The sequence below is a fragment of the Mesoplodon mirus genome (genome assembly GCF_964341445.2).
Source record: "Mesoplodon mirus genome assembly, chromosome: 6".
Classification (NCBI taxonomy): Eukaryota; Metazoa; Chordata; class Mammalia; order Artiodactyla; family Ziphiidae; genus Mesoplodon; species Mesoplodon mirus.
This window is the reverse complement of record NC_138982.1, coordinates 61,735,289-61,757,395: the sequence shown is the minus strand read 5'-3', so window position 1 is coordinate 61,757,395 and position 22,107 is coordinate 61,735,289. Positions and strand designations below refer to the sequence as shown.

General features: G+C 36.3%; 1 long non-coding RNA gene across 2 annotated transcripts in view; it reads right to left on the bottom strand.

Annotated features, from left to right (window-relative positions):
- Window positions 1-229: 229 nt before the first annotated feature.
- LOC309806415 overlaps window positions 230-22,107 on the bottom strand; it is a 47,025-nt gene continuing 25,147 nt past the window's right edge. The window contains exons 2-4 of one of the 2 annotated variants that reach the window (XR_014294383.1): window positions 5,593-5,868; window positions 4,864-5,357; window positions 230-297 (exon numbers count right to left, since the gene is read on the bottom strand). This is a non-coding gene — a long non-coding RNA (uncharacterized lncRNA). Of the gene's footprint in view, window positions 298-4,737; window positions 5,358-5,592; window positions 5,869-22,107 lie in introns of those variants that run through there. The other variant, XR_014294384.1, reaches the window with a different exon arrangement.

Genomic DNA, 22,107 nt, shown 5'->3' with positions numbered 1-22,107 from the left:
GAAGAAGGGTAGAATTTTCCCAAGCAGAGAACAGAGAAAAGGGCACTGTGGACAGCAGAAATAGCATGTTGAAGGGCATGGACAGATGAAAAAATACATGCCACGTTTGGGGAATAACAAAACCTTTGATGCAACCAAAACATAATGTTGTGGAGTTGGGTAATCATGAGGGATTTGGCTAATAAATTAGGCAAAACTCAGATTCTAAAAAGTCTTAAATGCCGTGCTAAGGAGTGGACTTTTTACTGTAGGCTGTGAGAAGCCACCTGAAGTTCTCAGTCAGATGAATGACACCATCTAATTTGGATATACATGTATATAATGAACACACATGTACCCATCAACCAGTGAACAATTATATCAACTTGTGCATGAGGTTGGGCAACTTTTCATACAGTTAAGAGTAATTTTCATATCTTTTTCTGTGAATTTTCTGTAGATCAGTTCTTGGCTTTTTTCATCTCAGCTTTTAGAAGCTCTTTATATATTAGAGATACCTTTGTATTATATATCATTACACCTTTCACTGTATATTTTGCAAATATTTTTTCCCAGGCTCTTATTTGTATTTTTTACTTTGTGTCTCATATGGTATTTTTACCGTGAAAAAAATTTTTAATTTTTATCTGATAAAATTTGTCAATTTTTTTTCTCATTGCTTCTAGATTTTGAGTCATATTTAGGAATGCTTTCTCATCCCCTGATTATAAAGGAATTCACAAGTGCTTTTTCAAATATATGCATGGTGCTTTTTTATACCTTTGATTTAAATATCTGATCTGCTGGGAATTTATCCTGGCTTATGGTGTAAGAAATGGATCCAATTTAATTTTTCTCCATATGGCTACCCAGTAATCAGAACAACATTTATTTAAAAGTCCATCTTTTACCCAGTGATGTGTGATGCCACCTATAATGTATATTAATTTCCATATGCAATTGGATATATTTCTGGATTTTCTCTTTTTCCTTCAGTTTGCCTTCCTATTCATGTGCTAATATAGAATTGTTTGAATTACAGAGGCTTAACAGTACTGTAAGTGGCTTTTTCTCCCAGCCCTTAAGTTAGGGAAAACTGACATCTTCATGATGTTGGCCTCTCTTTCTCTCCCAGAATTGATACGTCTTTCCATTCATTAAGATCTATTTTTTTCCAAAAGCAATTTCCAGTTTTGCTCATATAAGTTTTGGACATTTCTTGCTAACTTTATGTTAAAGTATTTTTTTCTCTTTTATTTTCTATCATAAATGGGGTCTTCTCTTTAATTATATATTCAAACTTTTATTTATACAAATATATGTTTATGTATAGGTTTGTAAACATATACCTATGCTATTAATTTTTATATCCTCATTTTATAACCTGTTATTTTATCCAGATTCTCTTGTTGATTATTGTATTTTTCCATGGATTCTTTTGAATTTTCCAGCTGTATAATCACATCCTCTCTTAATAAACATAGTGTTACTTCTTTGTTTCCTATTCATATTTCAGTAATTGCTTTCTCATGTCTAATTGCACTGGTTAGTATCTGCAACATAATGATAAATGTTATGGATATGGTAGGTACCTTTGCTCTTGACTTTAGAGGAAAAACTCTATAATATTAAATATTAAACAGTAAAGTTTTCCCATCTTTGGGGAAACTGATTTAGGGATGGTAATATATTGATTTGTAAGATTTGGATCTATCATCTTAAGCTTTTTGTAAGACATCAGAGTGAGGATCTCCATTGTATATGGCTCTATTTTCTGAGAAAAAGCCCTAGATGGAATATTTATTAGGTCTTTACTTTTTGCCAGATACTGTGCTAAGTGAATTGCTTCATTCTAACCTAACCACAACATTTAGAGTTATTATCATTCTAAAATTCCAGGACAGGAAACTAAGACAATGAGGTTAAGTAATTTATCAATATCACCTAACCATTAAGTGGTCAAACTAGTATTTGAGCCTAAGCATTCTAATGTCAGAGTTTAAATATAACCGCTATGTGATGCTGACTCATAGGATTTGGAGAGAAACTAGTTATTCATTGCAGTTGAAACATTGGTAATGAATTAAATGCTCAAGATTTTATAGAGCAATAGTGAAGAGTGATAAGAAAAATGTTGAGAGCCAAAGGATTAAAGAAGAGACAGAAGAGGAACCCAGGGAAGAGACTGAGAAGGGGCAGGCAGAGAGATGGGAGGAAAAAAAAGGAGAGAGTACATATCATGGAATGAGAGAGGAAAGAGTGTCAGGAGTGATGCAGAATTCCAGTAGGGAATATGGTTTATTTTCTGACCCTGATTCTTTATTTTCAAGTTCCAAAATTTCCCATCATGCTAATCAATTCCTGTTTTTTCACTATTTTCCAAAAAAAAAAAAAAAAGAAAAGAAATATTGCAGGATATCCACAGCTATCTTAATAAAATGTTCACAAAATAGTCAAACAGAAAAAAAAAAAATCCCTTTATCATAAGGGAAGAATAGTACTTTCATTACCTTAGGAAAATTACAAACTTACAAAGGTTCACCTTTTGCTTAAATATATTTCAAGTTATCAGTCAAAATATAAGTATTATAATGTGCAACCCCACAAAAGGAATTTGATTAATTAGAAGTATAATCTCTAGCAGATTCTAAAATTCAATCTTTATATGTGGGGGACAGCATTAAACTCTGCAGATAACATTATTCTAACAGCTCAGGTTTCTTCCTCCTCACTGTACTCTTCAATTTCAACTGCCATATAAGGAACAAATAACCAACATAGTAATCAAATGAACAAATAATTTATCAAAGTTTTTTTTTAATCCTCTGTAACTAGTTTAACATAGCAGTAAATATATTAGCTTTGCTTTGTGATCTTTATTTACATCATGTCCTTCTTTGTAAGATATAAAATGCAAGATCAATGTGGTTATCCATCTGGCCTTGGTTGAAAACATTCCAGTACAACACTGCCATTCATCTTCATAGTCATTTAAATGCAATTTGTTACTCAGTTTTGTGATTTAATATTATGTTTTATGGAGCTGATAGGATTCCAGAATTGCTTTCTGAATTATCCATCTTGTATATGTATACGGGAAAGCTTTTTCAAGCCCCCAAAATGAGTTCTTCAAGAGCAGGAAGGGTGGGGAGAATGAATCAATAGGGTTTTACGTTTCTGCAAAATCATAATTTTAAGTGATCTTATATCCCGTTTCAAGTAACGATTTGTTGACTATGGTAACATCTGCCATCTAGTGGCTGACTTCAGGTACCACAGAATGAATTCAAAATTTTTATTTTTACGGTAATAATAAGGAAGAGGGCAGGGTTTTGGTCGTTGTATTTCAACTACATTTTTTTTATGTTGCTAGCAAAGTAGGAAACATACATGTTTTTATTTAACAAACTGTTTTTTTGTTCCAATTTGATCTAATTATAATTTACTCCATTTTGTGTAGGCATCTTGAAGTAAAGGCGAAAAATAAAAACAAAGAAAATAAAGAGAAAGAAAAATAAAATAGCATTTTTAAACCCACCACAACAGAAGATATAAACAGTAATAATTTAATTATATTTCTTAAACTGTTTCAGTTTTAGGGCGATTCCACTTTATCATTGAACAAATGCTAATTTATTCTTGAAACATAATTAGAATAAATAAAGCTAATATATTTAAAAGAAAACATCACAGATAAAAATGGGTGTATAAATCTCCCCCTTTATTTTTACTATTGTTAAATTATTATACAAAATACTTCACCATCTCTGACAGAATTGACTTTAACTGGATAGTCTCCATGCCAAAGGTAATGTTTGATTTTCTGTCCTTATCTCACTCAATTCTCAGCAGCATTTGACATAGTTGAAAGATCCCTCCCTCCTCCTGGAAGCACTTTCTTCACTTGGACTCCAGGACACCATATTCTTCTGGTGGCACCAGCTACATAATTTGTGAGCCCAGAGCAAGATGAAAATGTGGGCTCCCTTGTTCAAAAAGCAAGGAAAAAATGCCCTAAGGTAGTAAATTATAAAGCTTTTTCCTTTCTTCCACTGTCTCTCCCTCAACTTGTCATTTTTTTAAAAATTTGCTTTCTATGTTGTTCATAAATAAAGAAAAATTTAGAATTTAAATTATCGACATGAATTTTACCATTCAAATTTACATTATGCAATGCCAGATTTAATGAAAATATAAGAGCATTTAACTCGTATGAATTACACAATTCATATTCTGTAGCCCATGCACGCATACATATTTTTTATTTTTTCTAGAACAGTGGAAGTGCTGCACAAGACTAATCTAATTATTTTAATTTCACTTCTTGAGATGCATGCATTCTATCAATACTCTCTATCTTTGGCTTATGGTTGAGAAAGGAAAAGTCTCTATGGGCTCCTCTATCTTTCCCTCTCCTTCTACACTTCCCTTTTCAGGATGAGTGGTTGGCTAATACAGGGAAGTAATGTAAGCAGCTCTTTGCAGGAAACGACCCTCAGCAGGAAGCCCCTTTTCTTGTCACTTTAACAAAGCTATATTGTAACTAACTATATTGTAACTAATCTCCATGCTCTACTCATCTCTGGCCCTAGCATCTTCCCTGGCACGGGAAGATGCCACGGAGAAATTAAGCCCGTGCGCCACAACTATTGAGCCTGCACTCTAGAGCCTGCGAGCCACAACTACTGTAGCTAGCCCTCGCGCCTAGAGCCCGTGCTCCGCAACAAGAGAAGCCACCGCAATGAAAAGCTCGCGCACCGCAACGAAGAGTAGCCAACGCTCACCGCAACTAGAGAAAGCCCGCGCACAGCAACGAAGACCCAACACGGCCAAAAATGAAAACAAATAAATAAATTTATATATATAAAAAAATACCTTCCCTACCTGGTCAGTTCTTTCCGTAGATCAAAGAAGTAGAAATGAAGAATAAGTAATTAACAGATAACAAGATGTCTTCCCTAGCTGCCCCTTCAGTAATCTTCCAAACAAACTGTGTGACCAAGTTCTATGAACAAGATGACATCTAGAGGAAGATCACAAGTGACAAGCCTGAACACAAGCCTGCACACAGTGGGGGAATGGCGATGACTCTGACCCCCATCTCAATGATTAACTGAGATTGCTTCCTTCCTTTCCTTTAAAACTCTCATGGCCGAGCAGAATCTTCAGAGGTGGGTTTTGGGGAACACTTGAGTCCACCGTCTCCGCAGATTGCCGGCATTCTGATGAAAAGCACCTTTCCTTTCTACCATTTGTCAGTATGTAACTGATTTTGTAAGCAGCAAGCAGCAGGACCCAATTCAATCACAGCAGTAACATAAGTCAGGAAGGATTGGATAGGGTTCTTTGGTTGTTCATGCTTCTTAGATCACCATTGCCTTCTGTCTGTTTTTTTTTTTTTTTTTTTTTTTTCTTTTTGCGGTATGCGGGCCTCTCACTGTTGTGGCCTCTCCCGTTGCGGAGCACAGGCTCCGGATGCGCAGGCCCAGCGGCCATGGCTCACGGGCCCAGCCGCTCCGCGGCATATGGGATCCTCCCAGACCGGGGCACGAACCCGTATCCCCTGCATCGGCAGGCGGACTCTCAACCACTGCGCCACCAGGGAGGCCCTGCCTTCTGTCTGTTTTAAAAGGAAATTCTGGTTTGAACAGAAAGCACCACCTCTCAAGGCTGTCAGCACCAAAACCACCACTTTCTCTGTTGTCGGTGTAATATGCTTACATGTACTTGATTGGAGCCTTATTGAACACCCATGCATCATGGGTCCCCTAGAACTCTGTGCTCGTGGGGCATCAGGAATATGAATGGGGTGTCAAGGAACGGCTGATACACATAATGTGTGTACCTTCTCTCCTCGCTTGCATGCTCCATTGTCCCATCAGACTTTACCTACAAAACACAAGTTCAAAGATAAAATAAGTAAGAATTGGTGGCAGCTTAGCAACTAAGTCTGGGGCCCTTCTGAGTGCAAAGCACTGTGTGTTGCACTGGTAACATGCCCATGAAACCTGATCTGCTTCCTGGGTTTCTTCCTATATCACTGGCTGCACCTTCTCAAACTTTCTCATTGGCTCCAGATATTATGACTTGGGTCAGTGCTAAGCCTTATTTTATTTATTTCTTCTTAAGGTGATGTCATCCAGCCCCTAGGCTTCAAATGTCATCTATGTGTGAATTACTCCCAAATTTGTTCTTCCAGCCCTGACCTGTCTTCTGAGCTCCAGCTGTACATATCAAACTGCCTGCCTGGCTTTTCCACTTTGATGTCTAAGGGGCATCTTATATCATCTCAATTTCCCACAAACTTCTGCCTACACTTACTATCTTAGCTCACTATTTACTAGTCACTTCATCACTTAAACACAGGAGTCTTGATTATTCTCCTTCAATTCCCTTAAATCTAAATCAAACACAAATCCTATCAGTTTTACCTTTATAATATATCTCCAATTTAACCAGTTCTCTCTACCTAGGTGGAGAGAAATCTAAGACACTGTTATTTATTTCCTGAACTGTTGTAATGGCCTCTTAACCAAACTCTTTGCTTCCATTTGTTTCTCTATGGTTCCTTCTCCACATGGTAGTTGGAGTGATCTTTCTAAGAAGAGAATCATTTCACAAACTTTCCCTGCTTAAATCTCTTGAGTGGCTTCCCAGCCAATTTTAAATAAAATCCAAACTCATCAAAAGATCCTCAGATCATGCCTCCCCTCCAGACCATTTGTCCTACCACACTCTACCTGGTGCCCTGCGTTCCAACTTCCCTTTTTCTTTGCTGAAAACACCCCAAGCTCAGTCTCATCTTAGAGTCTCTATATTTGCTGTTCCCTCTGGCTGGAATACCTCTCTCCTCTCCCAATCTTCAAATTGCTCACTTTTTCAGTTTTTTCAGTGCTCTGTTCAAATACTGTCTTCTCAGGTGGACTTTCCTGGCTATTCTACCTAAAATAGCATCCTTGCCCTGCTCCCAGACCTTATATACCCTATACTATTACCCTGTCATCCTTGCCCCACTCTCCAACATTATATACTCTATACCATTACCCTGTCTTTTACTTTTCAGAGCACCTGTCTGTAACTGTACTCCTTACCCATTTGTTTACTTGTCTGTCTCATGCACTAGAATATAAACTCCAAGAGCACAGGCGCTTTGTTCACTAACTGCTGTATTTCTAAGGCTTCGAACAGTGTCTGGCATGTAGAAGGTGCTGAATATTTGTGGAATGAATAAAGGAATGCTTTATCTTTGAATCCCTGGAGCCTAGCATAGCACAATGTTTTCCTCAGTATAACCACTCAATAAATATTGTGGAAGGAAGGAGGTTGGAAGGAAGAATCTCCATTTCTCAGTTTATTAGTTCTATATAAATTGATAATTAGCTTACTTACTTCTATGTGATTGGCATCTAAAATATTATATCAAAGTGAGATGAATTCTGCCAACATACTTAAATTTTAAAAACTTTAAATATATATTATTATACTACTAATATGGCTAAAAACTGCTCTTTATTGGAGGGTGAATGGGATTAGGGCTTAAACTGTAAGAATTTTTTTTCATGGTCCAGGATAGGAATTGTTAGTCTTTTTGTTCTTTTACTTTCAGCTCTGATTTATTCTACTAACACGTATATACCCAAAACATTTTATTTTCTATTTAGTTGTAATAATCTCACGGGCAAAAGTCAAAATGAGATTTGAATTATGCTTTGTTGACGGGTGACTGATTGCCTAACGAATATCTAAAAGACATTTCATTGCCTTTGTTGATAAATATGACATTGTATTTTCATCTATTATGCATGAAAACTGATGAAATATCATTTCTATAACTTTTGGAAAACAAGCACTTAGAAGACCTCTTTAAGTGCAACAAAAGCAATATTACATCTCAGTAAGACTAGCCCTGTTCTAATAGACATTCAGTAAATACATAGTGAGTGAATTTGTATGGCTTTTTCATTTGAACTCAGAATACACACGCTTAATGAAATAGCTGTCTTTTATGAATAAATTCAGAATCTGGAACGTAGATATAGATAGGTAGCTACTATATCTACCTATCTTAAAGTAGCTAGGTAGATATAGCTAAATGAGTGTAGCTATAATAAAATAAAAATTGGTTTCACTTGTTTGCTTATCTTTTAGCAATCTCTTTCTGAACCACCACTCCACACTGAACTATATACCTGCAGGGATAGTCAGCTGCTTTGGGGTTAAGTTCAATAAGCATTTGTTAAATACCTGACATCCGCAACAAGAACTGTGCAAACACTTGGGAATAGAATCATGAATAAGATACATTTTCTGTTTTTTGAGGTTCACAGCCTAGTGGGAAAACTAACAGATACCTTCTTATTTCAAAAAAATGTAAAATACAGGGTTACAATAAAGATATTGCCAAAGTAATAAGAAAGCAATGTGGACTAAATTATCTTGAAGGACAAACAGGACGGAGTTAGGCTGAGTTAAGGTATGTGGAGAGTGTCAGAGAAAGGGGAGTCAGCATGAGACACAACACATGTGCTCTGGAAATATTCAAAATGTTCACAACAGGCAACCACTCTGAGGCTCTTAGATATCACCCTGTAAGCAATGGGAAACCACTGAAGGGTTTGAGGCAAGGGAATGATGTAGGATAGAGTTATCATATAGAGCTGAGCTTCTCAACACTTCAAAGTTTATACAAATTACTTGGGGATCTTCTTAATTGTGAATTCTGATTCAATATGTCTGGTGGGACCTGTGTTTCCTATAAGCTCGCAGGTGATGTGCTGGCTGCTCACCAGTCTGTGGGCCACACTGTGAGTGGCAACATTTTAGGGAACTTGCCTTTAGGAGTACCCAATAGGGACAAACGTGATAGTTCAGGTAAGAGATGATGAGGGTTTAGGCTAAAGCAGTAGCAGTCACTAAAGATATTTTGGGGGCAAATTGAAAGAATTTTTTTCTAACACATTTAATGAAAAAATTTGAAACATTCAATAATGTTTAAAGTCTTTTACAGTCAGTAGGCATATAACCACCACCTAATTCTACAATTAAAATTGTATTATACTTGCTTTATCACATACCTATTCATCTATCCATCTCTCCATCCTTTCATCTATCTATCTTTTTTATGCATTTCAATGTAAGTTGCAGATACCAGTATACCTCCCCAGTGCAATAAAAAAAAAATTTAAGATTGATTGAAAATAGGGGTAGAGGAGTGTGGGTTTTTTCCTAAGTTTATGCTTGATGAGGAAGAATGTACAAATACATTTATGGGGTGGACTGGGAGATGCTGTGTTGAGTTCAACCCAATATCACTGAACTAGAGATGACAATTTAATATATATGTTATGCATATATACGTGTAACATCTACAGCTCTAGTTATATTTCTCAGTTAAAGATATGGACTGGGAATCATTAGTTGGTAGTTAAAATGAGAGGCGTAGATGAGAACGCTCATAGAATGTAGAAATAGAAGAGAAGAGGATCAAGGATGGCATTGTGAGAAAAATGACATTTAAGATATGTACAGGGGTAAATGATAAAATAAAGGAGACTAGGATGGGATTAGGGCGACAAAAGAGAATCAGCAGAGGGGAGAGGCACAGAAAACATGTCCTTGTAAATCTCCTCACTGCTTGGGAATATTGTGGTTTTAAAAACGCCGACATTACACTTTATATTTCTGATATAATCTATATCATATTATATGTATACACTTATATTTTAAAATGCTGACATTATACTTTTAGTAGTCAATCTCAACTTCACACTGCTTTATGTACATACCAGTGGAAGTAAAGAGCCATTCAAAGCAGATTATATTAAGTCACTTTCTCAATTCTCACTTACTGAAATGTCAATAAATGTTCCTTGTTTTGCTTGGAAAAGGGAAGGCAACTAACTGGACCCCTGATTCTCGTTTCTCAGGTGAGAGGTCCTTTCCTTTAAGGGTCACTGACCCACAGACATGTTTACAACGTAGTGAAAAGTGACTTCCAAGTAATTTTAGGCTCTTAGAGCATTGGAGGTGGTGAGGAAAAAAGAGGTATAGTTTTACTTTCGATTTAAGGAGGAATCTAAAATTTCATTTGATAAATTATTTTAAAAATATTATATTTTAGTTCCATGTTACGGCTATTTAATGGAGAAAGAAAGAGTTAAAAAGGATGAAAAATATGAGAAAGAATTATGGATGACAGGAAGGAAAAAATGGGATAAACCAAGCAAAAGAAACAGAAGAAAAAATAGAGACAGGAAAAGTAAAAGATCTTCCCAGGAGGAATAAATCTGTGTTTCATTGGAGAACCATGTATTGTCCAAGAAGGCATAGCCAAACTTTTCTTATCAAGGATCAGAGAGTCAATATTTTGGCTTTGCTCTGTTATAACTATTAAATTCTGCCATTGTAGCACTAAAGCAGCCATAGACAGTAAATTTTTAAAAAGTATGTGTGTGTGTGTCTATGTTTCGATAAAACCTTACTTATAAAACTCAGGCAGCCATCTGGATTGGGTGGCTGGCATATTTTTTGCTGACCTCTGCATTAGAGCAAAGGCCAAAAAGTGGGGTCAGCAAACTTCTTCTGTAAGGGCCACATATGTCTCTAGCTTATTCTTCCTTTTTACCAACGTTTGTTTGTTTGCTTTTACAACCCTTTAAAAATGTACAAAGCATTCTTAACTAAAGGACCTACAAAAGGTAACTGTGGGCCAGATTTGACCAGTGGACAGGTGGTTGCCTGGCACTTGTCTAGAGCACACCTTTCTGTCTTATCTGATTCCAGTTTGATGGGAGGTATTTTACAACCCCGTGCTTTGTAAATAACTGGTACAATGCAGAATAATTTTTGTCTATAGACACGACATGCAAGTTCTGTTCCATAGAGGTCCAGCTGACTTCCATCACTCACTGTGGAAGAAGCTACTTTTGCTTCTATTTGCACATTCATTTTAATATTCCAGGTTTATAAATATAACTGTTTAGAGTTCCCTTTAAACTGATTGTAATATCTTACCAGTTTATCATTAATGAGTTAAAAAAATTTTAACACACGTTCTTTTTTAAATCTGTATGAGAATCATGATTTTACTTTTTTGTAAATTACCCTTTGAACACTGGCATAACCCTTATTTCCCACAACACATCCCAGGCTTTCACTAGAGACCTCAGTATTAGAGTGAATTTTGCCTGCTACCTTGAATCTGACCTTTTATAACTCCATCCATTCCCTGACACCTCCCTCCCTAGTACCTGGTCACTGTTCCACACGCCCCTCCTCAAACCAAATTGTTTGTTTGAAAAACCATCTCCTTCTAAACTTTGATGTAATATGATCATTTCTTTTGTATATAGGCATAATCTCACTCATAAATTTCAACTTTGGAAAGGCAAAGATTATTGAAACAATTTTCAAAAATCTTGGCAATGAAATAAAATTGAATTTAAGGCCCACTTTGACTTGGGAAGTGAATAATCCCACTCCTGGGTCTATGTAATGACTTAAATGTCCATATACTTATGGACAATTATTCAGAAATGAAAAGGAACAACTGCCACTATATGCAACAATATCAGTAAACCTCAAATGCATTATAATAAGAGAAGGAATCCAGATTCAAAAGTCACATATAGGGCTTCCCCAGTGGCACAGTGGTAGAGAGTCCACCTGCCGATGCAGGGGACATGGGTTCGTGCCCCGGTCTGGGAAGATCCCACATGCGGAGCGGCTAGGCCCGTGAGCCATGACCGCTGAGCCTGTGCGTCCGGAGCCTGTGATCCGCAATGGGAGAGGCCACAACAGTGAGAGGCCCACGTACCACAAAAAAAAAAAAGTCACATACAGTATGGTTACATTTTCATTACATTCTGGAAAATAAGAAACTATAGGGACAGAAAACAGATCAGTAGTTGCCAGCAAATGGAGGTGGGGGGAAGAGACTCACTAGAATGATACAATAAGGAAACTTGAGTTATCATAGAACTGCTTTCCTCTTGATTGTGGTAGTGGTTACATGACTGTATGTGTTTTTTAAAATTCATACAACAGAACAGCCAAAAAATGAAGTTATTTATATAAATTATACCTCAATAAACCTGACTAAAATGTCTATCTATCTATCTATCTATCTATCATCTATCTATCTACCTACCTACCTATCTTCTTCTTCTTCTTCTTCACCACATACTTACTTTCCTGAAAAATCTGAAGATTTAATTACTTAAGTTGGAAAACAACCTCTAAATATACAACTTGCCACAAAAGTACTACTTGAACTGATTTAAAAATTTAAATTATAGAAATACTTCACTTTTCCTCATTTACAGAGAGTTTTTATCATGAACAGTATTGGATTTTGTCAAATGCTTTTTCTGAATCTATTAATTTGACCATGTGGTTTTTCTTTTTCACCCTGTTGATGTGATGGATAACATTAATTGATTTTTCAATGCTGAACTAACTTTGCCTATCTGGGATAAATTTCACTTGGTTGTGGTATATAATTCTTTTTATATTTTTCATTGTTGGAATCAATTTGCTAACATTTTGAGAAATTTTGCATCTTTGTTCATGAGAAATATTGGTCTGTAGTTTTTTATTTTTTCCTTTTTTCTCATAATGTCTTTGTCTGACTTTGGCATTAGGGTTAATGCTGGCTTCATAGAATGGATTAGGAAGTATTCTCTGTGCTTCTATCTCCTGAAAGAGATTGCACAGAATTAGTATAATTTTTTCTTTAAATGTTTGGTAGAATTCACCAGTGAACTATCCAGGCCTGGTGCTTTCTGTTTTGAAAGGTTATTAATTATTGATTAAATTTCTTTAATAGATTTAGGTCTATTCAGATGGTCTATTTCTTCTTCTGTGACTTTTAGCAGATTGTGTCTTTCAAGGAATTGGCCCATTTTATCTAGGTTATCAAATTTGTGGGCGACAGTTGTTCATATCCTTGTATTATCCTTTTAACATCCATGGGATCTGAAGTGATGTCCCTTCTTTAATTTCAGATGTTAGTAATTTGTCTCCTTTCTTTTTTTTTTTTTTTTTGGCCTGGATAAAGGTTTATTGATTTTATTAATCTTTTCAAAGAACCAGCTTTTGGTTTTATTTATTTTATTCTTTTTTAAAATTAATTTTTATTGGAGTATAGTTGCTTTACAATGTTGTGTTAGTTTCTGCTGTAAAGCAAAGTGAATCAATTTTACATATACATATATCCCCTCTTTTTTAGATTTCTTTCCCCTTTAGGTCACCACAGAGCACTGAGTAGAGTTCCCTGTGCTATACAGTAGGTTCTCATTAGTTATCTATTTTATACATAGTAGTGTATATATGTCAATCTCAATCTCCCAATTCATCCCATTTCCTCCCGCCCCCCCCATATACAGCTTTTTTTTTTTTTTTATTGAAAGGGCTATGTATTATTGTTTCTTTTTTCATGTCTCTTCTTTTTTAGCTTTTGGTTTTAATCACACTAAATTACCAAAGATGCCCAAATCACAACGCTCTCTCACCTCCAGCCCCTTGCCCATGTTGTTCCTTCTCTGGAAACACTCCCATCCTTTTCTTTGCCTACCTGACTCCTGCTCAACTCCCAGTGTCAGCCTAGATGCCAGAAAGTCATCTTTAACACTCTGCCATCTCAGTGCATTGTGTTCCTCCTAAGTGGTTCCTAACTGTTCTATGGTTACTATTATTGTAGCACTTCTCACGCAAATTCATAATTTCCTATTACTTCTTTCACCTTTACAAGTTTCTTTTCTTAAGGGAGTCTGACTTGTTTACTATTGTACTTCTGTCACCTAACATGATGCCTAGCACACACAGTAGAAGCTAAATGTCTTTTATTATAAACCATGAGAGAATTTTTAATTAATCTGAAAAATAGTTGTTTAAATGACAGCTCTTTATAAAAATTGATTTATCCTATGATTTAAGGAGCAATGACCATTCAGCATTTTGGCCTTATTTACCATATTTATGCTGTCAAATTTTGCCATTGGAAAATATAGTGAACAACGAATCCTATTTGTTGAAGAAAATAAGAATAACTGTTTTAAATATAATTGAATTTTTCTTTGGTATTTATCATAATAATTCTTTTAAATCATTTCTCTCAGAGCTGCCAGGCTAAATAGTGGTTTCAGTTAACTGAAATGATTTTAAATTCAATGAAATTACTTGATGCCTTTAGACTTATTTCTACCAGACTAGATATCTCACATTAAAACATAAAGCAAAGCATTCAGCACAATAAAGCCAGAAATGGAATCTTATTGTTAAAGATTGTCACTAAGCACTTAATAATTTTACTTGTAATGACAGGTTAATTGAATTCAAAAAGAAAAGTAACAAAAAATATTATGAGTTTTTAGGAATAAGTTGTTTTTTAAAAGTTGATATGATTTATGCCAACATCAGTATATTAGCCAAAATTTGGAGATAAAAACTAGAGTACAATAAAAGTATAGCATATACAGTGTTTTCATTAAATGTTGAACATCTATTAATCTCCCTTCCCCCGAAGAAGCAACTCATTATGACTGGGAAACATCAGTAATTTTAATAGGCATTGGCAAAACAAAGTAGAACTCTTGGCACATGTTATATCATATTTTTTTGCAAATGTAAATTTAAAAAAATGAGTTTTATTGGCATTTGGCTAGTTGCCATTTCTACTCTAGAGAGTATAGTCTTTAGAATTTACCAGTTACCATGTGTTAGGCTAAAAAAGATGACATATGCATGAGAAAAATTTTAATATTCCAAGAGTCATCAGTGCAGTAACATCAGATTTGAGGCAACCTCAAATACTATTTAGTTTATTCTCTTGCACCTTTTATCAGAACCATCCTGTACTCATATTTTAGGTCTCTCAGAGTTGAGCTGTTAACTCATCCCATTATTTATCTGAGAGCAAAAAAGCCTTTCTTCATATTTCACATAAACCCCTGTATACATGATGTTATCGTACTATAACACATGAGTTATATTAGCATGACATGCCCTATGGCCCTCTGTGAGTTTCAGGATGATAACTCCGCTAAATAAATAAAATGTTCCTACTCCATTATGTACACTGCAGCAGCCTGTTTCCTTCTTAGAATCAACTCCAGAGCAGTGACTGCCAAAGACCCAAAAATGAGTCTACAAGTTAGTATCAGCAAAGCCAAGAGCAAACGGAAAATAAAGAAAACATAATAGGGCTTTTTTTTTTTAACAGAGACATTTTGTTAATTTAATGGAGTATTTTTTATTTTAAGATAATTTTTTCCTATTTGGATTATTTAATAGATTTTTCATTTTAGAAATGATGATGAGGACTTCCCTGGTGGCACAGTGGTTAAGAATCTGCCTGCCAATGCAGGGGACACAGGTTCAAGCCCCAGGCCAGGAAGATCCCACATGCCACAGAGCAACTAAGCCCATGTGCCACAACTACTGAGCCCATGAGCCACAACTCTGAGTCTGCGTGCCACAACTACTGAAGCCCACATGCCTAGAGCCCGTACTCTGCAACAAGAGAAGCCACTGCAATGAGAAGCCTGTGCACCTCAAGGAAGAGTAGCCCCCACTCGCTGCAACTAGAGAAAGCCCATGCGCAGCAACAAAGACCCAACGCAGCCATAAATAAATAAATAAATAAATAAATTTATATTAAAAAAAGAGAAATAGAGTTACAGATGTAAAAAATAAACTTATAAAAAAAAGAAATGATGCAAGCACATAGTATTTTTGTTGTTTCTAGTTACCACATTTAGAAAAAAAATTGTCAATTCAATGCCAATTAATTTTAAAAAATTTGCATATTTATAGAAGACTCAAAATTGAAACTACTATTTTACAATATGACTCTGTGGTATTATAGCTACTTTTAAGTAAATTAAAATTTTGATTAAAAATTTATATTGTATATAAACATACATATGCAAATATATATATGCTTGTATAACTATGAAAGAAGTTTCCTCATGAAGCAAGGATATTTAAAAAGATCTAAAATGACAGAAACCTGACCTATCTCATGCTTTCTCTTAATCATTATTGCCTAATAACAATTTCTCTCAGTTTAAGTTTAGAACTCTCTTAGTTTGCTTTTTAATGGGTGCTGCTGAAGTCCTTGTTCTGCCTATTTCTCTTTGGAGGTAAGATCTTGTTCTCAGCTAATTAGAAAAGTACTCTCTCAAAGAACTCCCAATTCCCTGGTTTCACCTCACCAGTGAGTACCTATTATGTGCCAGACCCTGGCCAGGTCCTCAAAATTTTGTGAACATAACTGTTCACACCGCAGGAAAAAGAAAGGGCAAAACCTTAATTTGTCTCCAGTTTAACCTTACAGGAAGGAAATGAATGCTTTTTCCATGATTATTTTCTCCCCAAAGAACAGAATGTGAGACAGGATCCATACATCTGTGTTATAAATGCTGTGGAATTTTTCTCTTGTTTTCCGATCAGTTATTCTTCACATTCCTATAGGAAAATATGTACTTCCTTTTCTGAAGATTCCAGATCAATCTGTTGGGAACTAACGTGCATTTCTACTGAAAGAAGTCTCTTGAAATGTTTTCCATAAGCAATGCCCATGTAAACACACAAACATTTCCCAGTAGTAACACTGTGAAGTATTCTCCAGCTTATGACCACCTCTCAGCTGTGGACTGTTTCCATCTTCCGTATCAGTAGGATGACTCTAGACCCTGTACTGTTGCTCATTCATTTAACCAATACTTATTTCATGCCTATTATATTCTAGTTACTGTGTTTGGCATGAGAGATATCAAGTAGTGAATGATGTAGACAGGGAACTTGTGGGTGTTAAGTTACCTAGTATAAGGGGAAGACCATTATGCAGAAAGAACAGAGGGGGGCTAGTTAGCTAGTAGTTTGCATATGTTTGTAGGATTTTGGTAGACGTGTTGCAGGCTATCCCCAAGTAATTTTGTTTGGTAGGTACTCATTATTGGGCATCATCTCCAAATCTACCCTCTTCATCTCACGCTTCACTACCCCAGAGCCCCTCGGCTTCCCCCCACTGCAGTTGTGCAAATTGGTTCACCATTTCCTGGTACCATGTTCTGAGTTCATTTTTCCCACCATTCCCTTGTTTCCATTTTCATGGGAATTGCCAATGATTAATTTTATCAATCTAAATCTTATGTAGAAACCCATTTATAAAATAGATAAAAGCACAACTCTGCCTGAAGTGTTGACAGGGATGAGGGAGCTCCTTGCCTGTCTAGGAATGCAAATCTCCACTCCATGATAAAGTTTGATAAGTCAAAATGCATCATCAGTACCTCTAGTAAATACACAGGTTCATTTTAGAAGGGTTTTCTGAGTATTAAAAAAAAAAAAAAAGTGTTTTTTCCAGTATTTGTAAGCAATGCATCCCTGTAAAGAAATAACAACTTATGTGGAACCCTCATGTATAAATGAGATCAAAGCAGTAGTCCAGGGCTTCCCTGGTGGCACAGTGGTTGAGAGTCCTCCTGCCGATGCAGGGGACACGGGTTCCTGCCCTGGTCCGGGAAGATCCCACATGCCGCGGAGCGGCTGGGCCCGTGAGCCATGGCCGCTGAGCCTGCGCATCCAGAGTCTGTGCTCCGCCACGGGAGAGGCCACAACAGTGAGAGGCCCACGTACCGCAAAAAAAGAAAGAAAAAAAAAAGCAGTAGTCCATTCATTTAATCTCATTTTAAAGTTCAAATATATATTACTTACAAAGACAATCAGTGAGAAAAACAGGGCTATTTCCATGAACACAGAAATCTGTGACATGAGCTTATGTGTGACTGTTGTAGTTTTATTACACCTTCACATCATTTTACTTCTCTTCTCATTCTCTTTCCTTTCTCCTTCTCTTCCATCTTCTCCTCCTTTTTTTCTTCTTTCTCTCTCTCTGTGGCTCTGTCTCTCTCTCTCTCTGTCTCACTCTTTCTGTGTGTGTGTGACTGACATATAATAAACTGCACGGATTTGAAGTATACAGTTAGATATGGTTTGACATATGTATATACTGTAAAACCACTGTCACAATCAAGATAATATGCATATCCATCACCCAAAAATGTTTTCTTGTACACTTTCGTAATCCCATTCTTGCCCCTTCCCATATTCCCTGCCCCATTCCCAAATAAATGTTGATCTGCTTTCTGTCACTATAGATTAGATTTCATTTTCATCATTAGTTAATTCCTTTTTATTGCTGAGTAATATTCCATGGTATAGATATATCATAATTTTTAATCCATTTACTTCTTTTGTTTAGATGTTTGGTTTGTTTCCAAATTTAAATTTTTTACAAATAAAGCTAATTGGACATTAATGTATAGAAATTTGTATTGCATATGCTTTTATTGCTCTTAGGTAAATAATTAGGAGTGGAATGAATGGGTCTAAGGGTATATGTACATTTAACTTGTAAAGAAACTGCCAAATTGTTTTCCAAAGTTGTTGTATCGTTTTACATTCCCACGTGAAGTATAAGAGAGTTCCAATTTCTTCACAGTTGTTATTTTTAATTTTAACCATTCTAGTAGGTATGTAATGGTATCTTGTTGTGGTTTTAGTTTTCATTCCCTTAATGACTGATGAAGTTAAACATCTTTTCACATGCTTATTCACCATCCACATATGTACTCTGGTCAAATTTCCTTTCAAATATTTTGCCAATTTTTTAGTTCTTTTCCCCGCACCTTGTTATTGAGTTTGAGAGTTCTTTATAAATTCTGGATGTATTCTATGTGTTATTTGCAAATATTTTCTCCAAGTGCCTTGTCATTTCATTCTCTCATGACTGTCTTTTGAAGAGCATAAGGCCTTAACTTTGATGAAGGCTAGTTTATCAACTATTTTCTCTTTTATGGATAATACTTTTGCCTGCATTCCTTGGCACATGGCCTCTTTCCATTTGCAAAGCCAGCAATGGCTGGCTGTCTTTTTCTGACATTGATTCTCTTTCCTCTCTCTTATACCTTTAAGCACACTTGTGATTACACTGGGTCCACATGGATAATCCACAAAATCTCCTGTCTTGAGGTCAGCTGATTAGCAACCTTAATTCCATCTGCTACCTTATTCCCTTTTGCCATGTAAGGTAACATATTCCCAGGTTCTATGTATTAGGATGTGGACATCTTTTGGCGGAGGGTGGGTGGGGTGGGTGGATATTATTCTACCAGACACAGGGATAAGGGATTGTGAGTCCGTCCATTTAGTGACTTTGTTTTATAAGACCTTAAGATTTCCCTTTTCTCTTCTTTTCCTCTCTATCTCCTAACTGTCAAAGGGAAGTTCTCACTTCCTTTTTACCTTTTTCTCTCCCAGAAGTTATGTATTTCAAAGATGTCCCCTTTATATCATGCCTGTGCTTTTACATCTTGCATACTTTGAAGTCTCTTCCTGTAGTCCTTGCTCTGATTTGCCTGGACATTTTTATAGTATATTCCAGTTAGACTGGACTTAATCTTTTTTGTGATTGTTTAAAATCTACTTTGGACTCCATCCTTTTCTGTCCTTCCCCCAATTTTTCTTGGTCTGCCTTTGCTTGCCCTCAAGTGCTGCTGTGCAATGAGGCTGGAGCTGGCACATGAAAGATACACTCAACTTTTTTTTTATTCATAGTTATTTTGAAGTTTTAGTACTCTCCGTGCTCAAGGTCTGCAGAATATATAGTTTTTGTGTAGATATATTTTCTCTTCTTTTTGTTTTGTATCATTTTTGGAGGACGCATTAGGGATCTGGTAACTAGCCTGCTGCCACTGTCTTAAGCTACACACCAATTTTATCTTTTGGTTTGATTTCACAATACTGAGAAAATACTCCATCAGACAGAGAAGTACTTGTAAACAGTAGCCTTTTTTAAACAGCTCACATTCCAAATTTGGGATGCTTCTTTTAACTGGTCCTGAAGCTTAAAAGTAGAAGGATTTTTTTAAAGTTAGCTGTCTAACATAATGTACCAACTGTTTAACTGTCCTTAACTGATATTAGTCAACTTGGAAGTTATCAAAGGACTTTACTCAGTTTGAATCTTGATTGTTTTGAGGACATTTCAAAAGTACTTTTAATTTTGAGATATTACTTTTTAAAAAGCATCAGATACATCAGTGCCTCGTAGTTCCTTGTAAGGATGCCGATCCTTTCTTTGTAAGACAGCTAACCACTGAAGCATTTGGTCAGAAGAATGACTGCATACTAACAGAATCATGCTGGGTGCTGTGTTTGAGGAGAGAATGTGGGTAGTATGGTCTGAAGCAGGAGACCAGTGAAGTGTCTGTTGTAATAATACTGTTAAGAAATATGGGATCTCACACCAGTGTTCATAACAGCACTATTTACAATAGCCAAGACATGAAAGTAACCTAAGTGCCAATGAATGGATAAAGAATATGTGGTGTGTGTGTGTATACACACACACACACACACACACACACACAATGGAATATTACTCAGCCATAAACAATGGAACATTGCCATTTGCAGCAACCTTCTCTATGGGTGGACCTAGAGATTATCATACTAAGTGAAGTAAGAGAAAGACAAATATTATATGGTATCATTTATACGTGAAAACTAAAAACATGATACAAATGAACTTATTTACAAAACAGAAACAGACTCACAGACATTGAAAACAAACTTATGGTTATCAAGGGGGAAAGTGGGGTAGGGATAAGTTAGGAGTATGCGATTAACAGATACACAACACTATATATAAAATAGATAAACAACAAGGATTCACTGTATACCACAGGGAACTATATTCAATATCTTGTAATAACCTATAATGGAAAAGAATCTGAATATATATATGTATAAATATAACTGAATCACTTTGCTGTACATCTGAAACTAACACAATATTATAAATCAACTATAGTTCAATAAATAAATAAGAAATATGGGGTCTCATAGTAGCCATGGAGGGCGTGAGAGGTGGTCAGATTCTAACTATACTTTGAAGGTAGAACTTATAGGATTTCATCCGGGATTTGGTGTGGTATTTGAAAGAAAGAGAGTAGTTAAGGATGATTCCATGATTTGGGGTTTGAATAGATGGAGGGTATGAAAGGGGCTGATCTGGATAGGAGATTTAGAAGATTATTTTGGGAATATTAAGATTGAGGTGACTATAAAACTTCCAGAGGAATTTCAAGTAGGCAAGTAAATATATAGGTCTGGGGGCTTCCCTGGTGGTGCAGTGGTTGGGAGTCCGCCTGCCGATGGGGGGGCGCGGGTTCGTGCCCCGGTCCGGAAGGATCCCGCATGCCGCGGAGTGACTGGGCCCATGGGCCATGGCCGCTAAGCCTGCGCGTCCGGAGCCTGTGCTCCGTGGCGGGAGGGGCCACAGCAGTGAGAGGCCCGCGTACCACGAAAAAAAAAAAAATATATATATATATATATATAGGTCTGGGATTCAAGAGACAGAGAAGGGTCGGGGATGGAGTTAGAAATATTGGAATCATTAGCATATAAATTGTTTTTAAAGCTATGAGACTGGATAAGTCACTAGTAGAGTGAGTTAAAAGAGAAAGAAGTCTAAAGACTGAGCTCTGGGCACACCAGTATTAAGAGATTGGTAGGATGAGTAGGAAATAGCAAAAGAGATTACAAAGTAGAAAGAAAACCAGTGGAGTGTGGGGTCCCAGAAGCCAAATGAAGAGAGTGCTGCAGAGAAGACAGAGTAACTCGACATTTCAAATGCAGTGAATAGATCAAAGAAATGAGAACTAGGAACTGACTGTTGAATTTAGTGGCTTGAAGGTTATTAGTGGCCTTGCTAAATATAGTTTCAGTGGAGTAGTGGAGTGAAAACAATACTTGAGTGAGTTCAAGAGAAATGGAAAGAGAAGTGGATGCAGCAAGCATAGACAATACTTGCAAAGCTTTTCCCCCATGCTGTAATGGATGTAAAGCAACGGGATAAAGCTGGATGGAGAAGTGGACCAAAGGGCATTTTTGTTTTGTTTCTGCTTTAAATGGGAAAAATTACAGCATGTTTATATCTTTGTGGGAATGAGGCAGCAGAGCAGAGAAACTGATGATGCAGAAGAATTTCTGGATCAATTGTCTTGAGTAGAGATGAAGTGATAGGATCTAGTCCACAAATGAAGATAGAAGCCTTGATAT